General features: G+C 49.2%; 1 long non-coding RNA gene across 1 annotated transcript in view; it reads left to right on the top strand.

The window, feature by feature from the left end:
* Nucleotides 1-20368, top strand: part of LOC139060112 (uncharacterized) — a 141646-nt gene that overhangs the window by 60024 nt on the left and 61254 nt on the right. The gene's annotated exons all lie outside the window — the stretch shown is intronic.

Raw genomic sequence — 20368 nt, 5'->3', positions numbered from 1 at the left:
ACCACCAGCTGACGTTGTGGACCGATCCTCTAATACCAACTAGAATCGGCAACAGTGTCTCCAGAGACACCAGCCCAGACCTGACCTTCTCCACTGGCTTCAGGCAAGTCGAGTGGTCGAGACTGGACGAGACTCTGGGCAGCGACCATCATATCATCCAGACCGAAATCATGCACCACAAAACCCCTGTGAGATTAGGTCAAGCCAAAATTACAGACTGGCCTGCTTTCCGCAAAGATGAACACCCCAGCAGCCTAGAGAACATCGAGGAGTGGACCAAGAACGTGATGGACTTGGTTACCAAGTACACAAAGACCATCCAACTCACTGCGGACAATCCCGAAGTCGACCCACACCTACTTCACCTCTGGGAGGCCAGGCGAGGACTTTTGAAGAGATGGAAGAAGCAGAAGAGAAACCGCAAACTCAAGATCCGCATTGCCGCAATCTCGCGGCAGGCGGAGGAGTATGCTGAAAAACTCGGACGTCAGAACTGGAATCAAGTGTGCGACCAGTTACAGGGAACCCTCAGCAACCGAAAGACCTGGGCCATTTTAAAGACCCTTCTGGCGAAGACGGAATCAAAAACTGTCACGGGGCAACACATACAAAGACTTATACACAACTTCCAGGGAACCGAAGAAGAAGTGCTCGAAGCCATCACTGCGAAATACATCGGAGACGAGCAACAACGGAAGACGCAGCCAGTCATTCACCCGGAGTACGAGGGGGAACCCAATCCGGATTTAGACCAGCCTTTCACCAAGTCGGAGATCGTGGCAGCCATAAGAAATCTCACAAGAAACACGACGCCCGGCAGGGATAAAATTAACAACAAGACCCTCCGTAACCTGGACGACGGGGCGACGGAGAGTTTGTTAAAGTATATCAATGAAAGCTGGGAGACGGGCAGTATACCGGCTTCCTGGAAGCACGCGGACGTAACGATGATCCCGAAACCCGGCAAGCCCATCAACCTACAGAACCTGCGTCCGATCTCTCTTACGTCATGCGCGGGAAAACTCTTCGAGCACATGGTCCACAATCGTCTCTCGCCCTACCTGGAAGAAGGTGGGCACCTGCCGAACACTATGTTCGGTTTCCGGCCTAACCTCTCCACGCAGGACATTCTACTTCAGCTTAAAGAAGAAGTCATCGATGGCCTCAGCACATGCCACAAGAGTGCCATCCTGGCACTCGACGTGAAGGGAGCCTTCGACAACGTCTCACACGAAGCAGTGCTAAACAGCCTACAACATACCAACTGCGGACGGCGGACATACAACTACGTCCGGGACTTCCTGACGGGTAGAACGGCGACCATAGGCCTGGGGAATCTCAGGACCGAGAAGTTCCCAGTACCGCAGAAAGGAACCCCCCAGGGGTCGGTGATCTCCCCGTTGCTGTTCAATATAGCGATGAGGGGATTGCCGAACCTCTTGGAGAACATCAGGGGTATCCGTCACGCAATGTATGCAGACGACCTGACCATGTGGACGTGCACGGGATCGGCGGGCGAACAACAAGACGCCCTGCAGGAAGCCATCGACAGGACCGAGCATTATCTACACCACTGCGGTCTTTCATGCGCGCCGGAAAAGTCGGAGCTCCTGATCCTCAAAAAGAGGACAAGAGGGCGGCCTCCACAGGACACACCTGACCCAACGTTGACACTAAATGGAGTCAACATACCCAAGGTGGACACTCTTCGTATTCTGGGCCTCACTTTCCAGAAGGACGGTGCCGGTCTCGCCGCCATTAAAAAACTGCAAGCGACAGTTATCCAAGTCGCGCACTTGGTGCGAAGAGTGACAAACAAAAAGCACGGCCTGAAAGAGCAGGACACAATCAGATTAATACAAGCCCTGATAATCAGCAGAGTCACTTACGGCACCCCGTACCTGGGTCTCAAGAACAGCGAGAGAGACAGATTGAACACCCTAATACGAAAAACCTACAAGCTGGCCCTGGGGCTTCCACCGACGACGTCGACGGAGAAGCTGCTCAGCCTGGGCATACACAATACTTGGGAGGAACTTGTAGAGGCCCACAAGACCAGCCAGATAGAGCGACTCAAGCTCACCAGCACGGGTAGGGACATGCTAATAAGACTGGGCTACCCAGTCGAATATGAGTCTACAAAACAGCGGGTTCCTCTACCCCTGAGGGAGAAGATCACGGTGGCCAGCATCCCGAGAAACATGCACCCTGAATACCACAGAGAAAGGAGGCGAGCGAGAGTGAAAGCTCTACGTAAGGCCTACGAAGGACCAAAACAAGGAGAAGTACGATACACCGACGCGGCAAAGTACAAGAACAGAGCGGCCCACGCTATCAGCGTGATCAACGGCCAAGGACAAGAGGTAGCTGCGGCCTCGGTAAACACTACAGACATCGACTGCGCGGAAGAAACGGCGATAGCCCTGGCGGCCACTACGGGCCAGCGAGAGGAAGAACTAATCACAATCATCACCGACTCGCAAACAGCATGTAGAAATTACCAAAAGGGCCGCATTTCCAAACAAGCCCTGAGCATCCTCGAAAAACGAGACAATTTTCCTGAACTGTACATTGTCTGGGCCCCGGGACACGAATCCCTGGCGGGTAATGTAGCGGCTAATGCCGCTGCCCGAGATCACATTCTCCGGGCTATCCCACCAGGTTCACGAGCACCGGTAGACCAACAAGATAGCGTCCCGAAAAGATACGCCGATATCCTGAGCCACTACAGGCTGAGTAGGAGGATCTATCCACCCCCGCATCCCCAGCTGACAAGAGAAGAGGCGGTGATGTTCCGAAAACTACAGACCGGCACATTCCCGCACGGCACCCTGCTACACGCGATGTACCCTACGAGCTATACCTACAAATGCGCTTTCTGCTCTAGGCCCAATACCCTCTACCACATGGTATGGGAATGTCAGCAAAACCCATCGACACCGCCCATCACCGGACCAACCGTCGAGCAGTGGGAGGCCCAGCTGACAAGCTCGAGCCCTGAAGACCAGCATCGCCTGGTGAGCAGGGCCAAGTTATCAGCTCAGGCCCACGGCATCCTGGACTAGGGAAGCCGCCCACCTCGGACGATTTTACCGTCGGCTCATTTCTACTAATAAAGTTTATTCCTCCTCCTCCCTCCTTGTCTACGACTGCGTTGTTTCGTTCTTTAAGCCATTCGCTTGTTTCCTCACTCAAGCAGACGCCTCCTTGGGGTTCAGAACGCTGCTTCTTATTTCTGGGGTGCTTTCTGCGGATCCGTGACTAAAAGGGAGCTCAAGATGAAAAGAGCAAACGGGAAGTCCTATATGGAGTGGTGTATCGCCCGCCTCTGAACGTTCTTGTGTAAATGTAAGGGCTGCCTAAGCTTAAAGACAGATCCTGCAGACGATGTCATCCCCAGAATTCTCTTTATAAATAGGCTATATGGACTGTAAGTCCATATATTTCATAGATTGCTTGCTGAAGCGATATACACTTACGACCTTACCTGATATAAGAATATTAAAAAAAATATTAAGGACCGCGTAACGAGTGACGAAAAAGACAGAAAGGTGATACGTAAAAAAATAAAAACAGCGATATAGCGGTGTGAATTAAAGAGCGAACTTGGTATGGCGGTATTCCGGTTGTGATCAAGAGGAGCACCTGGGCAAAGCTATCTTGACGTTTTTCATTCGTGAATTGCGCTGACAGTGGTGAGGCGTCTGTTTTCTTAAAAAAAAAGAAAGAAAAGTTGCCCTGCGACCTAACTTATCAGGCCCGGCACCAATCGTCATCAATTAGCCTTAAAAAGAAAGTGAAAAAAAATGTAGCAGAAAAAGAAATCAAACGACAAAAAAAAAAGACCACTGCCTCAGCGCCTTCCGCAGAAAGCACAGTTGTCGTCATACGGCTCCCTTGCTACAAAGAAAGTGCAGACTTGAAAGAAGCGTTGAAACTCGACGACGCATCTCTGTGCAGTTACACCCATTTCGGCAAGCCATTTCGCTTCCGCCCCGCTTGCCCACTTTCCGGAGCTCAGCTTGTTTCGCTAACCATTACTTTTCGATCAAGTTTAAAGCCGGCCTTGCTCCGACGGATTCGAGCTCGTTCTCTTATCATCTTTCGATATTCGTTTCCGTCACTCTTTCTGACTTGATACTTCTTAACGCGCCGCCCGTTTCCTCGAGCTGAAAAAGCGAGAGTTCTGCATAATTGAAGCGCACCCCCCCTTCGAACCCGTTCACCCTGGCCCAGTTCATCTAAATTCAAATTAGGCGCACCTTGTACATTTCTCAGTTGCGTCATCTTTATGTTCACTGCTATTGTCCCCATTGCATACTATGACGTCTTTACATTTGAGCAGAGATAAAAATGAATCACGTTTGCCTTTGTGCTTCTTTTCTTTTTCTTTTGCCGATTCACCTCTGAAGCTGTGTCCCTGCTTTGAAACTGAGCTGCCAATTTCCCTCCTTTTCCCTTATTTTGCGGCCATTTGCTCCCCCAACCCTTCCGGTCTTTTCGTGCTGCTCTGCGTTTGTCAAGAGTGTCGTCGTAAATATGAGCGTATAGTTACGAAGTTTTTCGAGTAAATTTCTTTTTCTCCTTTGCAATTTCTCGCTCCTGGTGCTGTCGACGGCGCCATGTCTTTCTCCTAGTGGGCATGTGTTACTTTTGTGGTGACCTCGCAGCGCAGGCAACCACCCCCGGCACAGCAGCCGTAAAAAGGCGTTGATGCCTCGCTTATTTGTTATGTTCGCTGTACGGTTGTCACTGTAACGAGCGGGCGCAACTCAGCCTGACCTCTGCGCATTTCGGTTCCGAACTCCAGTAATGTCGCCATTAAAGCTTCTACATGCGTCCTTTTGTACGGCGTTGTGTCGCGTCGCTTAAAAAAAAAAATTGCGATTCGGGAAAGAGGAGGAGAGAGGAAAAACATTTATTCCAACCATCGAGGTGGTTGCTCTTGAGGTCGAGTGGGTGGTGTCCTCATTCCAGGACTCCACTGGCCATGGCTGCTCGACGTACTTGCTGGACGAGAGCTTCTTGTCCCGCCAGGGTATCGCTGCTCACCTGTACCTCCCACCGCTCAAATGACGTGCTAGGCGTCTTCAAGTGTTGAGGTTTGCCCCCGCACCCCCACGAGATGTGAAAGAGTGTAGGGCGTGTGTCGCCGCACCAGGGGCAGATGCCGCGACATGTATGCGGGAACATTTTACTGTATCTGTGTAGGTTTGTTCACGCAGAGAGGCCTTGCGTATGCGCCAAGAGTGCTGCATATATGCTACGAAAGAATATATAATTAAAAAGGTCGTCGTTTCGCTCACCGTGCGAAATACGAGACATTCTATCCAGCGAATTCGTATGGCGCAACGATACACGTTGTGTTCATCGCGGAATGGGTTGGCACGAAGCTTTGATAACGACGCGATCACAATGTCGTTAATTGTTCTTGTTCTCCCCGTTATCACTAAATCCCGCGTGACCCTAGGGAAGAAGAAAGGGCTATGAAGTGTGCCCTTTATCTAAGCAAAACAAAAAACGCAGCGGCTAAGAAGTGTGAAAAGTAAATACACAAATATCATAGACGGGAAGGCAATACGGATGTATTCCCTGCTTTAGTGCTGGCGTAACGGCGTATTGTTTAGTAGTGATTACTCCCGAGGCAAACTCCGTGCACATTGAATGCATTAAGTTTGTCAAGGAAAAAAAAAAGTAAAGCGTTATTTTTTGTCCACCCTATAGTACGCTGCAGGAGGATCCACGGCCTGCGACAAACCGCGTCAGGAGGACTGCTAATCAGAGCTCGACGATACATGTAATTCTAAAGAGTGAGCCGAAGTCAATCTATCACGGTGACACCTCGTCCAAATCATATGGTCTCGGGTGCTGGGGGCCGGGGGGGGGGGGGGGGCGAACGCCAGTGATGCGACTGGGTGAAAATGGCGAGAACTCTTTCAATCTGAGCTGCTTTTTCTACTGCGACGCACACTTACTGAACATTGTACGAAAAATACATTGCTGTCCATCACTTATAAAATTGAAACTACGCACGAACTGTGAAATGGAGACGCGCAAATAATAAAACTGCAAGTGAAAATGTTTCGGAATATGCTTACCGTAACGTACATTAGGACGCCTCCCCTTCGCATAGAAGGCATAGAAGCATTACAATGTCACCGTTACTAGCTGCGTATATAAAGAATATTGCCCATCGGTTATGTAATTTTCTAAAAGATGGGCAAATCACTAAAAACAAAATAACAACAATAATAAACGAAACACATTCAGAACACAAGGAATCCACAAAGCTTTGTTTCGTGACATAAGGAAAATGTATACTCATGACATCAACACAATAGCGCTAACATGTAAATGTGTTCTGCTTACGCAGTCGATAGACATTTCGCCACTTTGGCCCTACAAAGCGTTTATAGCGTTCATTGGTATCGTTCATAAAAAGGTGCCAAGATACACACGTCATTTAACATTATAATCACAAAGGTAAGCGCAACATTCATACGACACACTCTCAGTCCTGCACTTCCTCATAACTTCCCTTCATCTCCCTTAACATCGACTCTAACTTCCAATAGTCTTTTGTCTGACGAGCCGACAACATCCGCGGGTCGGTGTTTCGCAAGCCGGAGTAGAAGCTGTTCACCCGCCTCACCTCTTTTCTCGCCGCGACAAGTTTGTCTACTCTGGCATGATACCTGCTGCTGATGCCTTGCACGTCGGCCTCAAAGTCTTCCCGGATCCTTCGCTCCCGCCTTCTCCAGTACGTCGAGTTCCCGGACTTCGTCCTGTCCCTTGAGTGTTTACTCGGTGAACGGTCGTTGTCGCTTTGAGAAAGATGGCGCTGTCTGTTGGCCCGACTCCTCGTGCAAGAGACGTCATCGCCCTGGCTTTCGGAAGACCAGCGGCGCCCTCTGGACCGCCGCCTGGGCGAGGAGTCGCTGAGGCTTCCGGGGGAATCGCGCCGTCCTCTCCTGCGTCTCCTTGGCGATGAATCGCTGTCGTCTTCTGAGGTATGGCGGCGTCCTCTGCTGCGACTCACGCTTTGAGATCGATGGCGGAATACTTCCTTGCGTGAGCCATCGGTTCCGTCCTCGGAAGAGCGGCGCCATCGCGTCCTGCGCCTCTTCGAGGGCGAGTCACTCCTTCCTCCAGAAGTCTGGCAACGCCCCCTTCGGCGCCCTCTTGGAAAGTGGTCACTAGTGTCTTCAAAAGGATGGCGTCGCCTTCCGGACCTCCCGGGTGACGAGTCATTTTCATCTTCAGAAGAACAGCGAGACCGGCTCCTGCGTCTTCTCGCCGAACAGCCGCTAGAGCTTTCAGATGAACTGCGCCGTCTTCGACTGCGCCTCTTCGGAGAAGAGTCGCTTCGGTCTCCGGAAGACTGGCGTCGGTATCTCCCGGGTCTCGTAGGTGAAGAGCCACTGTGGTCTCCTGCTGAGTGACGCCGTCTTTCGCTTCTCTTGTGTTTACGGACTTCGCGTAGGCAGCGATTGAGCTTATCTTTAGCTTTCGCCATTTCGCGATCCCTGCTCTTCTTGACGTCTTCGATTTTCTTGTCAAAGATGTCAGTGTCTAATCGCTGACGCTTGGCGCCGTCAGATCGAGAGCCGGAGCTGCCCGATGCTTTACGCTTGCGTTGGTGTCGAGACGACGGAAGCACACAACGCTTGAGGCCCAGCAAGCGTGGCCGATAGTGAAAAAGAGTGAGGTCCTTTTGAGGATCTGGAATTCTCTTGCTGTGCCAGACTCTGAGGACAGCCCTGTATCGTTCGTCATCGGACCTGAGTCGACGTACTGATTCCCATTGCGGATTGTTGTTGTCCTTGTTTTCTGCTGGGTCGTCGCTTATGAGCGGAGGTCGTTTATTGGGTCTTGGAGGCGCGGTTGTTTCTGGTCGTACTGGTTTTTTAATGGCGGCGATGGACCTCTTGGAGCGTCTGCGCAAATAATTCTGCCGAGCTCTTTTTCGTTGACGCTTTTGTTTGCGTTCTTTTTTCATCTTAGGCACGTGAGGCAATTCATCTTCAAGCTTCTCTGCATTGCCGTCGCCTGAAAGACGTTCCGGACACGGCGATAGCCGAGGTAAGGTTGAGGAAGTATGTCCAGAGACGGTTTCCTTGCCACCACTTATATTGGATATTGCAAAAGGTGGGGCGGCAGGTGGAGCTGTGTGGTCGAGGCATGATTCAACTGTGTCGTTTTGGCTAGGTCTAGTCAGAAAAATTGGCAGTGACAAGGGAATCAACATGTCAGCGTCATATTGAAAATCGCGTTTCTTGTCTTCTTTTAATGGCGCTACTAAAGTTGAGGATGCAGAAAAGCCATTTTCTTGGTTATCTTCACGGTCAGGTAGGTCAGTTGCGGAACATGCAGGTTGCGTATAATATGGCTCAAAATGCCTTCTGCTTGGCGAAGTCAGGGAAACTGGCAACAACAATGGAATCAAAATGTCAGCGTCATACTGGAGATCGTCTTTGTTGTCCATTTTTAACGCCGGTGCCGATGCCAAGGATGTAGCATTGTCATTTTCTTGATTATCTTGATGGTCAAGTAGATCAGTTCTAGAAGATACAGGTTGGGCATAACACGGCTCAGAATGCGTAGCTGCCGCGGCGTCTTCAGTTCCAACTGCATTCTCTTCGCTGATGTCCGCTTCTTTCGAAGTCTGGGCTTCTGGTATTTCGTGTCTCGGTAGCCCTGAAGGTGGTGAAGTAGAAAGACTACTGGCGGCGCTATCTTCAATATCAGATGCAGATTGTGTAGACGACGATGAAGAGTACGACTGTGTAGAGGACGACGACGAACAAGAACACGTGGTTTCGTCGTCGGTGTCAGTCGTCGTACTTTCGCTCACCGTTGATGATGTATCCTCGGACTCACATTTCTCAGCTTCGTTCAATCCTGATGCCAGAAATGGCAACGTATTCGATTCGTCGCTGGCAGAGTCGGCTGTCTCACCTTCGCTCATTGTGGGCGCTGATATGGGTGATAAAGGAAGGAAAGCTTCTGGGTGGTACTCAGGGTCTGCATACACGCCTTCACATGTTGCTGCTTTGGGAAGGAGGGCCAAAGAAAGAACATTTTCGCTTTCGCTATCGGAGCAAAGCTCGCCTTCGCTTAGCAACGTTAGCAGTGGCCGTGACGGTGAACGTGAGGTTACGGAACCACTGTGAGAAGGAGGACAGTAATCAACGATTGGTAAAAAGTACGTTGTCTTGATCCATTCGAGGACGTCCGTGGTGAGCTGCTTAACTGGCTTAGGTGCCAACGCTGCAGGCTCAGACTCCGAGGGCTGTGGAGTGGCCTTGATATTAGGAGGTAGCGATTCACGAAGCAGTGTCCTGGACGAGTCTTCTTCGTAAAGTTTTGAAGCGTCTCTATGATCTTCAGGAAAAGGCAGGTCGGAACGTGGGTTGTTCTGACTAGTGCTCTTAGTTGTACTTATTTCAGTGACACCAACCGGGACTGGCATCGTTTCTCGTGAAAGATCATCCTCAGAGACGTGACGCTGAGCTTCAGTACACGCAACAAGTAACGATTCAGTATTATGTTTAGGCGATGAGACATTTTCATTTCGAGTAGCAGTGCCCAGTGTACCATTGTCTTGCGAGTTGTCTTCCGTAACGAGAACGACTTCATCTACCTCTCTTGTGTGCAGGTCGTATTCAGCTTGATTAGCCGATGAGTTGGAATTAACTCCATTAAAAAGCTCTATGTAGCTGTCGCAAACTGTCAATGAAGAAGGTAGGGCTGCAGATAAGTTATTTCCCAGAGTGCTACTACCTCCACAGTAGCGAGTATCGTCAGCCACGACAGGCGTAGTGTCACGTGAAACAACGGCTTTGGAAACCTCAAGTGGCATGTGCGTATGTGTAAGCGGCGATTCAGCATTATTTTTAGGTGATGGTGCATCTTGATTTCGGACCACAGAGCTCGGTGCAGTATTGTCTTGAGGTGTCTCTTCCGTAGCGAGGACTTTGCTCACCTCTTCAATTCCTCGATCAGCGGATAAGTTCAAGTCAACTCCTGATACCGAAGGCAGGGCAGAAGGTAAGTCATTCTCACGCGTGCTTTCAGTTTCAATGAATTCATTATCTTTAGACGTGACCGGTACCGTGTCATGTGAAACACCATCCTCGGATACGTCACGCCATAGTTGAGTGCACACGAGTGGCGATTCAGGATTATATCGAGCTAACTTATTTTGATTTCCAATCGCAATGCTCAGTGTATCATCCTCTTGAGATATGCCTTCCGTAAGGAGAGCGACCTCACCTGCCTCTTTATTCTGAGGGTCGTATTGAGCTTGATCAGCTGAAGTGTGAGAATAAACTCCGCCACAAATTTCACCGGAGCTGTCCCGGGCTCCGGACACTAAAGAAGGCGGGGATGATGACAATTTGTTCTCACGAGTGCTATTAGCTCGACTTGTGTCAGTGTCAGCAGCTTTGAAAGGCATCGCGCCATGGGAAAGATCGTTTTCGAAAGCGTCAAGTAGTATCTGCATGCATGGTAGCAGCGATTCCTGATTACCTTTAGGTAGTGGTATATTCCCATTTCCAATCGCAGAGCTGAGTGTATCATTGTCTTGATATCCGTCTTTCGTAAGGAGGACGACATTATCTGTCTCTCGAATCAATTGATAAGCCGAATCAACTTCTGATAATGAAGGCGTGGCAGAATATAATGTGGTCCTTGCTTCTCTGAATTCAGCATCATTAGAGGTGACTGCCATCGTGTCATGTGAAACATCATCCTCGGAGACATCACGTTGAACTTGAGTGCAAGCAACAAATTGCGATTCAGGAATAAATTGAGGTGGCAATATACTTTGTTTTCGAATCTCAGTGCTCAGTGTATCATCGTTTTGAGACGTGTCTTCCGCCACCATAAAGAAATGATCTGCCTCTTGAAGGTGTGGGTCATATTGAGCTTGCTTAGCCGAGGAGCGAGAACTAACTTCATGACAATTCTGAGCACAGGTGTCACCAGCTTCCGACAATGAAGAAAGCAGGGTTGAAGATAAATCATTCTGGCAAGCGCTCTTTGCACCACTAAATTCGGTATCACCAATCGTGGTCGCCAACGTGTCACAAGAAACATCTTCGGAGGCATCGCGCCGTACTTCAGTGCATGCAACAAGTAGCGATTCAGGATTACGTTTAGGTGATAGCACGCTTTGTTTTGTCATAGCTGTGCTTAGTCGGTCCTCATCTTGAGACGTGTCTTCCGCAATGAGAACGACTTCATCTTTCTCTTTATTCTGTTGGTTGTATGCAGCTCCATCAGCCGATGACATCAAATCAACTTCACGAAAAATCTCTGAACAGACGTCGTGAGCTGTTGACACTGAAAAGCCCAGGACTGAAGTTGGGGTATTCTCACAAATGCTCTTAGCTTCACTTGATTCAGTATCATCAACCATGACCGGCATCGTGTCGTGTGAAACATCATTCTCGGAGGGCTCAGCTCCTATTCGCGCCCCGGCAACCGGCTGAGATTCAGGTCTGCGTTGAGGAGAGGACAGAGTTTGAATCGCTGAGCTCAGTGTGCCATAGTCCCGAGATTCGTCTTCCGCAACGAGAACGTGTTCAGCTGCTTCTTGACTCTCGAGATCATATTCAACATCATCCTCAGAGGGCTCAGTTCCTATTCGCGCCCCGGCAACCGGCTGAGATTCAGGTCTGCGTTGAGGAGAGGACACAGTTTGAATCGCTGAGCTCAGTGTGCCATAGTCCCGAGATTCGTGTTCCGCAACGAGAACGTGTTCAGCTGCTTCTTGACTCTCGAGATCATATTCAGCATCATCCTCGGAGGGCTCAGCTCCTATTCGCGCCCCGGCAACCGGCTGAGATTCAGGTCTGCGTTGAGGAGAGGACAGAGTTTGAATCGCTGAGCTCAGTGTGCCATAGTCCCGAGATTCGTGTTCCGCAACGAGAACATGTTCAGCTGCTTCTTGACTCTCGAGATCATATTCAGCATCATCCTCGGAGGGCTCAGCTCCTATTCGCGCCCCGGCAACCGGCTGAGATTCAGGTCTGCGTTGAGGAGAGGACAGAGTTTGAATCGCTGAGCTCAGTGTGCCATAGTCCCGAGATTCGTGTTCCGCAACGAGAACGTGTTCAGCTGCTTCTTGACTCTCGAGATCATATTCAGCATCATCCTCGGAGGGCTCAGCTCCTATTCGCGCCCCGGCAACCGGCTGAGATTCAGGTCTGCGTTGAGGAGAGGACAGAGTTTGAATCGCTGAGCTCAGTGTGCCATAGTCCCGAGATTCGTGTTCCGCAACGAGAACGTGTTCAGCTGCTTCTTGACTCTCGAGATCATATTCAGCATCATCCTCGGAGGGCTCAGCTCCTATTCGCGCCCCGGCAACCGGCTGAGATTCAGGTCTGCGTTGAGGAGAGGACAGAGTTTGAATCGCTGTGCTCAGTGTGCCATAGTCCTGAGATTCGTCTTCCGCAACGAGAATGCGCTCAGCTGCTTCTTTAATCTCGAGATCATCTTCAGCTTGATTATCAGCGCAGTTTGAATCAGCTCGACGAGAAAACTCGATACGACTGTCATGAGCTCCTGGCAACAAGCCTACAATGTAGCCTGTACCACTGTAGTCTTCTTCGCTCTCCAAACCTCTCGCCCAACATTGACTAGACCTTTCAGGCACTGGAGAGACCGTCACTGTGGAAGATGTATCTTTGTACTTTTCCTCCTCGTCGTTGTGCGATTGGGCAGCTTGAACGTGCAGGGACTTCTGTGATAATGACTGATTGCGGTCTTCAATCGCAGAATTTGGGGCTTGGTCGTCTCGAAAGCCATGTTCGGTAGCGCTATTGGCTCCGGATACTTTCTCGATATTTGGCTCAAGTTCAAGCTGACTGGTCGAGAAGAGGGACTCAATTTCACGAAAGCGCTCAGCGTAACCGTAGCGTATTCGTGGCAACGAGGTAACCGCACTGCCTGCACCGTCCTCGTCATCTCTGTCGCCTGAACATACGGCCGAAAAATTGCTATCTGTTACTGTTTCTGGGCAGATTCTCTCAGAAGAAGGCGTGCCTGTGTGCCCGTTCTCCTTATGGTCGCTTGCGATTATAACTGGCTCAGCAGTACGTGATAGCGATTCCCGACGGCAGTTGTCAGCTGCAACCACAACGTCCAGGGTTTCGCCTTTTTCGGGCGTGTTATCCAGAATCTGAATGCATTCGGTTGCGTTCCTACCCACTTGTTCATCTTGAGGTTCGTATGCCGATAAGCTCAAATCACCTTCTAGAGGGGGCTCGGGGGCACTGTCATGGACGTCTGGTGACGAGGCGATCGTGATGCACTCGCCATCGAAATAGCTCCGAGGGGGCTCAGGGGAACTGTCACAGACTTCTGGCGCTGGCGATGGAGCACCCGGGAAGCGCACACCCTCCAAATAGATGTTTTCGTTGTATAAAGCGCCAGTCGAACAATGGAGAGCCTTTACAGATGCCGGAAAGAGCGCCTCGGTGGAACATGCGGCCCTGTAATCTTCACCGTCGTAATGCGCACGGCAGCCTGCCGTAAGCACCGATTCACGAGCGTGTGTTGGCGGTCCATCGACGAATTCTTCGTTTCCAAGCCTACTGTTTCGTGTTTCCTCGTCTGGAGACTTCTTCTCCGTAGCGGAAGCGGCTTCAAGTTCATCCGCACTCACTACCTCGTATTCGAACTCGTATACCGATACTTTCGGTTTCTCTGCACCTGTCTCCTCGACTGAAGCGTTGCGAGCTTTCGGGAATAAAGAGGCGATTGCGCTGCGCACACTTGGGACGTCATCTTGCCCGTCTACCACAAGGATGAAACTGTAAGCTTTCCTTCGAGTAGCCGAGGAGCTCGCTTCAGTGGAGCATCCGCTCGCACATTTTGCTTCCGCAGCGATGTGCTCACTGGCGCCTGCGACAAGCAAAGCGTCAAGAACATGCGATGGGATGCCGTTGGTGCTGTCTTCATTCCTTACTGCAGAGCTCGGGTCACTATACGTGCCCTCGGTGCTGTCTTCGTTCCTTACTGCATTGCTCGAGTCGCTACAGATCTCGACATTTTCGGGGGACGGATCAGTTTCAATCGCTTGGTCATCCTGTGGCTCGTATTCGAGCTGGCGTGTATGTGCGTGCACTTCCTCGTCGTTGAGGCAGACGCTCCGTTCGGCCCGGCTCTCCTCTTCCAGAGCATCGTCCGTAGACTCGAGGCTGTCCGACTCTGAATCGTAGTCACCTCGGAAGGTAGGACCGAGGTACTCGAGGCTTATCTCTTCGTTGCCCTCAAAGTAGAGCCCGTAAATCGAACGGCAGCGCGGAGGTCGCGCGTCTTGCCCGAACTTGACCGGAGTGGAATGCTGAGGAGGCTCTGACGTGTCCCGAGAAAGGGCGTTCTCGCGTCGTTCCAAAATTTCATCCGAGAGCGGGAGGAACGAAGAGGAATCGTTGTCGGCAGCGACTTGGTTCTCTGCGCTGCACTCGCTAGGGCTGCCGAATGCGCTGAGCAGTTCGCTGAGAATTACGTCCGTGTATGGAGGCTCGAAGTCTTCCATCTCAGGCGGGTCTTTTTCTGGCTTCCGAGGTTCAATCCGCCTACCTGCAATGCGAGAAAAATGCCGAGAGAGAGAGAAAGAAAGGTTAAACCTAGCGCTCTGCACGCAGAGCTCACAGAGGGCGTGAGTGAAATGTGAAGCGTGCTACTACAGTCAAACCCAATTATACCGAATCCTGTTAAACTACACGCACGCATCAATACGCAGAACATACCCTGAACACTGCGAAGCTGTAGCGAGAATGCGCATCAAAATGTTCGGTTAGATCGAACGCAGAACCGCCGTCCAGATTCGGTATATAACCACCTGGCGCGCACCACCGTGGGAGAAATAACGAGTTTTGCTTCCTTCTTCGCGTGCGCAATGGCTTTAATTCCGGTGCCGCGATCTAAGATGTGCCATGCTTACACCGGCGCGAAAAAAAAGAAAAAAAAAGAGAGAGAGAGAGAGAGAGAGAGAGAGAGAGAGAGAGAGAGAGAGAGAGAGAGAGAGAGAGAGAGAGAGAGAGAGAGAGAATGCAGGTCCAGCACACATCTTGGAATCTATGTGAAGCGGAGCTTTTGTGAAGCGGTTAATGAAATGTAATCAATTTGCTCGCTTCATTCCCGCGTGTCTGGTGGAAGCGAAATCGGCGCGAGCATGTCCCGCACCCCTGCTACGCAATGCGACAACTCTTACTCTGCCTTGTATTTCTTAGTTTCCTTTTAGTTATTGTAAACGTACCACCCACTTTGTCAATTTCCCGTTCTGGCCATGTACCGTAGTATGGAAACCATCGTCAGCGCACCGCATCACCTCAAAGAGGTATAGTTGGCGTTGTCACGGTAGCAGCATGCGTGCGGCTGTGGCCTAACCTTTAAGAAAGTAGGCTTACAAAAGTTTGCTCTGTTGAAGAAATTGTTCTCTTCAAGACGTATGTTTGCTGTAGTGAGTATATTTACGTATCATTTCATTAAGCACTGTATAAGATAATAATTAAAAAAATACAAGGCCAGAAGCTGGGACACCTACGAGGGTCGTATAAAGATGGTAGTACTGTCCTGACAGCTATTCGTCAAGACAGAAGCAGCAGCCACGGTTACGAATGTACGGGAGGATTCGCAAGGAAAGCTTCAACTACTAAAAAAAAAAAAAAGAAATCGGCACAACCCATGTCGCGACGACTGTCGCCTGTAATGCGATTAGCATTGAAGCAATGCAGCGCGACACAACGTTTTGTCACCGCCGGAACCCGTCACGTATGAGGCGTGTATCGCAGCGGAGACTCTTCTTTCGCGAAGAAATTTTTACGAATACAAAGTTATCCGCTCACATTCAGATTCGCATTGTCATTTGCCATTCCCACCAAAATTTTGATCTCGGTGGAAGTTACAGCCCAACCAGTATAGCGGGCTCAATCCTTCGTCGTTCGTAAAACGCAAGTTAAATCGTTCCGGAGCGATTGCCTGCGTAATTAACTGCCAAATCCACAATTAAACCATTGAACTTTGCCTGTACATCACCCATAACCTGCCCCACTACTTTCGCCAAGTACAAACAAGGTACACGCCTTGGTTAGTTCCACGAGGCTACTGATGAAACCTAGCGCTAACCTCGAACTAAGCATGAAAATAAATAGAGAAAGAATACTGAGTAATAATTTGCTACACTTTTAAATTAGGAGCCAGAAGTTGAGCTTCCTCCACGAATTACCGCTAACGTGGCCCCCATTTACAAGCGAATATGAACTCGGTGTAACGTACAGCTATAATCCGAAACGGGGAAACACGCATTGCAGATAACGCCCGCATAGCTCTCAAGTACTTGCCAAACAAACTTTTCACAAATTCTGCGTTTAACTGACGGTCTTGAAACCTTGCCCGCACGTCACCTATAACATGCTCTTTATTTTCTCGAAATGTCAACATTGTGGCAGGTCGAGTTTTTTCAGGACACCGGGCAAACGATCTGCGCGATTCGTGAAATACGCCTGCAGCGTTCTAGAGCGCTTGCGCAATTTTCTACAAAGACAGTAATTAATGTACGTGGTTTAAATTTTTGCAGTATATACGTCCATCACAAGATCTTGCCCATTTCGGCGAAATATAAAAGACGCGCCTCGTTTTGTTCACCAAGGATACAGAGAAAACCAAATACGCGCCACTTATGACGTGCGAAAATAGGGAGCAAACGGGCATTTGGTAGATGTTGTCAAAGCACGTAATTAACAAACACACTTCAGCTTTTCGGTATACATCACCCATAACATGGCCTCCATTTCCTCGAAATATGAAGTTAGCGTCACCTTTTGTTTTCGCACAACAGCGGATAAACTATGTAAGCGTTTGATATAACGCACAAAACGATTGTGTAGGAATTTTCATGTGGCAACTACATAACCCCTGCTGTTCAAAATTTTCCTGCACCTTACCCCTATAACGTACTCTCAATTTCCCCTAAATATAGAGCCGGCGAATGATCTAGTTCTCTTAGGACACCGTGAAAACACACATTTATGGTGTGCGAGCGCTTCTACACTCGCACATACAGTTTCACTTCAAAACGGGACAACTAGAGGTCATTTCACTGCGATAGCCATTGTATGGACACCCGAAGCGAATTTCGACATCGTCGTCGGCGTTGCCATGAGTCTCCGCATATATTGAGGTATATATAAATATATATATATATATATATATATATATATATATATATATATATATATATATATATATATATATATATATATATATATATATATATATATATATATATATAGGCTATATGCTTGTACATGCAGTATAGCGCATGCCTTTGATCTTAGATCATCTAAGACTATTAAATATTATAAGTACAAAACAATACCAGAGCTAACACTTGGAAGTGATGCAACTTTACTGGCGCGGCTCTTTGCGGGCAGCGTAGTGGCCCTCGTCAAATGCCAGTTCAGGCCCTACATGGTGTGTTATAGCTTTTAAAGGGACCAGAGATTTTAGCGCACCTGTGTATGTCGCGTCCGCGTTATCCAGGTCCACGTATAGTCGGGACATCGTCCGAGAAGTTCCAGCGCATCGCAGTCAGAGCGTCGCATTGAGGCGAAACTGTCAATTTTTTTTTCAGCTAAACAAAAAACGCGAAAATGCGGAACCTCCACAGCTGACCGAAAGCGTGTATTCAACAGAACTCAATAACTATATAGTGAGTACGATCATAAGCTGTATCACACAGAAATGAGAAATCACCCCCCCCCTCCCCCCACCCATGAAATGTAAGAATATCCAGACAACCGTGCATTTCCGTTAAATTGACACTCGCCGTCACGATCATTTGTTAGAGAAGTAATAGGAGCCGTTTACAGCAAAACACTAATCGTGCTACTTTAAAAATGACACTTTGAGGCTCTACATGTAAAATAAAAATCTAGCCATTGAATAGTAACTTTGAAGTTGTAGTAGCGAAAAACCACCTCGACCTTTGACCAAAGCGCAAACTTGCCACCGAATCGCAAAGCACGTCCGCAGTGCAGTGAAAACGAGGGCGCAGGAGTGTTCTCCTAACTACAGGTGGGAAACCAATTTCTGGGCGAGCACAATAACACAAAAGGAGTGGTATCTGCCCAAGAGACATTGAAGAGATACAGTGACTACTACAAGATGAGCTAATATGTAGGAGTAACGCATAGAGGCTCAAAACACGAACGAAACGTGATACCCCAGATTCCTGGGTACGACACCAGTGTGTATTGCCTGGATAGCGTGGCCTCTTTATTTAGCAATGGCAACTCAGACGGCCCTAATCCGTGCAACGTAGAACGATGGAAATGTGTCTTGCAAGCACAGCGGCTGCAAATGCAAAGCTTACTTTAGGTGCGCGGATCCACTAGCAACGAACCTCGTCAATTCTTGATGACAACAGTTAGGACGGGAGGAGACTTTGTTCTAATAAATACGTTCAAACAACAACTATGCCGTATCTGAGTAGTTCCTTGCAACACTGTAGAAGCTGCATGCATTATAGCCACTAGGAAGAAGGCCGAGTGCCCCTCGAGATGTGCTCATCGCACCGCGTCGTCTGCTCAGTATCTGCTTGCCATCATGTCGGTACAAGCTCCAGGGTTGGTGGATTAACACAAAAAATGTTTTCACTCCGAAACCATGAGCAGCGTTTACATGCATGCAACAGCGGGGCTTCTCCGCCTCTACGCATTCCCTTCAGTTACCTTGCAGGCTACTTAGCAAGTAGTAAGGGCGAATGCCTTTATAAATGTTTACCTGCGCCACAGCGTCTGCATGGCGTCTACTTGGCGTTGGTTCGCTACCGTCATTACATCCCATGCTAGAGCGGGGTAGTAAATTAATGATGCAGTGCACAATTAGGATTTTATAGCGTTCCGCATCGTCAACGCATCACCAGTGCTAATGCTTTGGCGCCATCTGCTAACTGAAAATCGAACCAGTTTTACGGCTCAGCGCCGTGTCTGTGGTCCGAACAACGTGAAAACAAACAGCTGATGTCAATAATCGCGTCGAAACATACCTAATGCTTTGACCTCGCTTAAGATAAAACTTACCGATGACGAATTTTGCAGCTCGTTTCTTTCTGACAGAGTGGAGAGCCTGTAACAAGCGCGAATTTCGATCGAAGAGGGTGGTTCGCGCTGTATGGACACTGTCATGTTGCTTGGTGATCACGGTCACGACCTACTGAACTCCAGACCTGCACAGATTTCCGTGCTCCAGCACACCTGGTCTAATTCACTACCCATTTTGCCGCTGCGGGCAGAACGTACGAGCGGAGTGGCGCTAGTGTATGAAACTCTATGGCGCTAGTTACAACCTGTTCGCTGTGGTCTGCTTCTGCGATCTGTTCCAGTGCTCGTGCCGCTATTTCGGCACGTTTTTCACCGGCTGTTTAGGCGATCGAACGATTATGAAAAACGCCGTTTATCACATCGTACGTACGTAATTATGTGGACCCTCGACAACGAAGCAAAAAACCCTGGGCAGCTATGTCAATGGCCTTATCAGTACGTTTGTTATGATACGCAAATATTTGTGGGGTAAGTGTAGCTGGCAGTGCGTACGAGGCCATCAGTTTCTCGTAGTATGATGTACAGACAACTGCAATAAGTTTTACGAGCAAAAGAGTCGGCAATCCACAACGACAACGTCTACGGTGCGTGTGTTTGCTCTTGCTATTCTTATCTCGTCTCTTTCTGCATTGTAGTAACTGAGAATTGCTACTTCGCTTATGATCGCAATCGTAGTCGAGATGTTCCCTGTCCAGAAGTTGGCGCAATAGAAGCATTGATTCTAAGTGACGCATCATGCACAACCTTAAACAGTGTAGACTCACCAGTTTCATAAAAGCTTCGAAATGCATATATGACGTGCCGAACAAGCCCGTAAACTATCACTGTATCGGTTAATTCTTTTTCTTGTGTGTAGCGGCGCGAAATTTCTGCATATCTCGTGTACTGTTTTACAAGTTATCACATACCACCACATTGAGTACACTTAAACAATTTTGACATAATGGCTGTTTTCGTAAGAAATTATACATACGCTAGCAGTCCGCCCCGGAAGAAGAGCTGGCGCGCAGATTCGAACGCCGCCCAGACGCCCGCCGAGTAGCAGACGAACACGTTATAACAGCGCCACTTACGGCCACCGGTTGAACGAGAGTTGGAGCACGCGGCTCCCATGACATCTGTGCAGGTCTGGAGTTCCAGTAAGGTCGTGATCACGCTTAGGGTGGCTATTACGTTTGTTTACAGAAGGCAACTGCCACAGTAATTCTCACTATACGACGTGCATGCGCAAAGGTCACGTCACGTAT

The sequence above is a fragment of the Dermacentor albipictus genome, chromosome 5 (assembly GCF_038994185.2).
Source record: "Dermacentor albipictus isolate Rhodes 1998 colony chromosome 5, USDA_Dalb.pri_finalv2, whole genome shotgun sequence".
NCBI classification, from domain to species: Eukaryota; Metazoa; Arthropoda; class Arachnida; order Ixodida; family Ixodidae; genus Dermacentor; species Dermacentor albipictus.
This window is presented reverse-complemented; position numbering and strand designations above follow the sequence as displayed.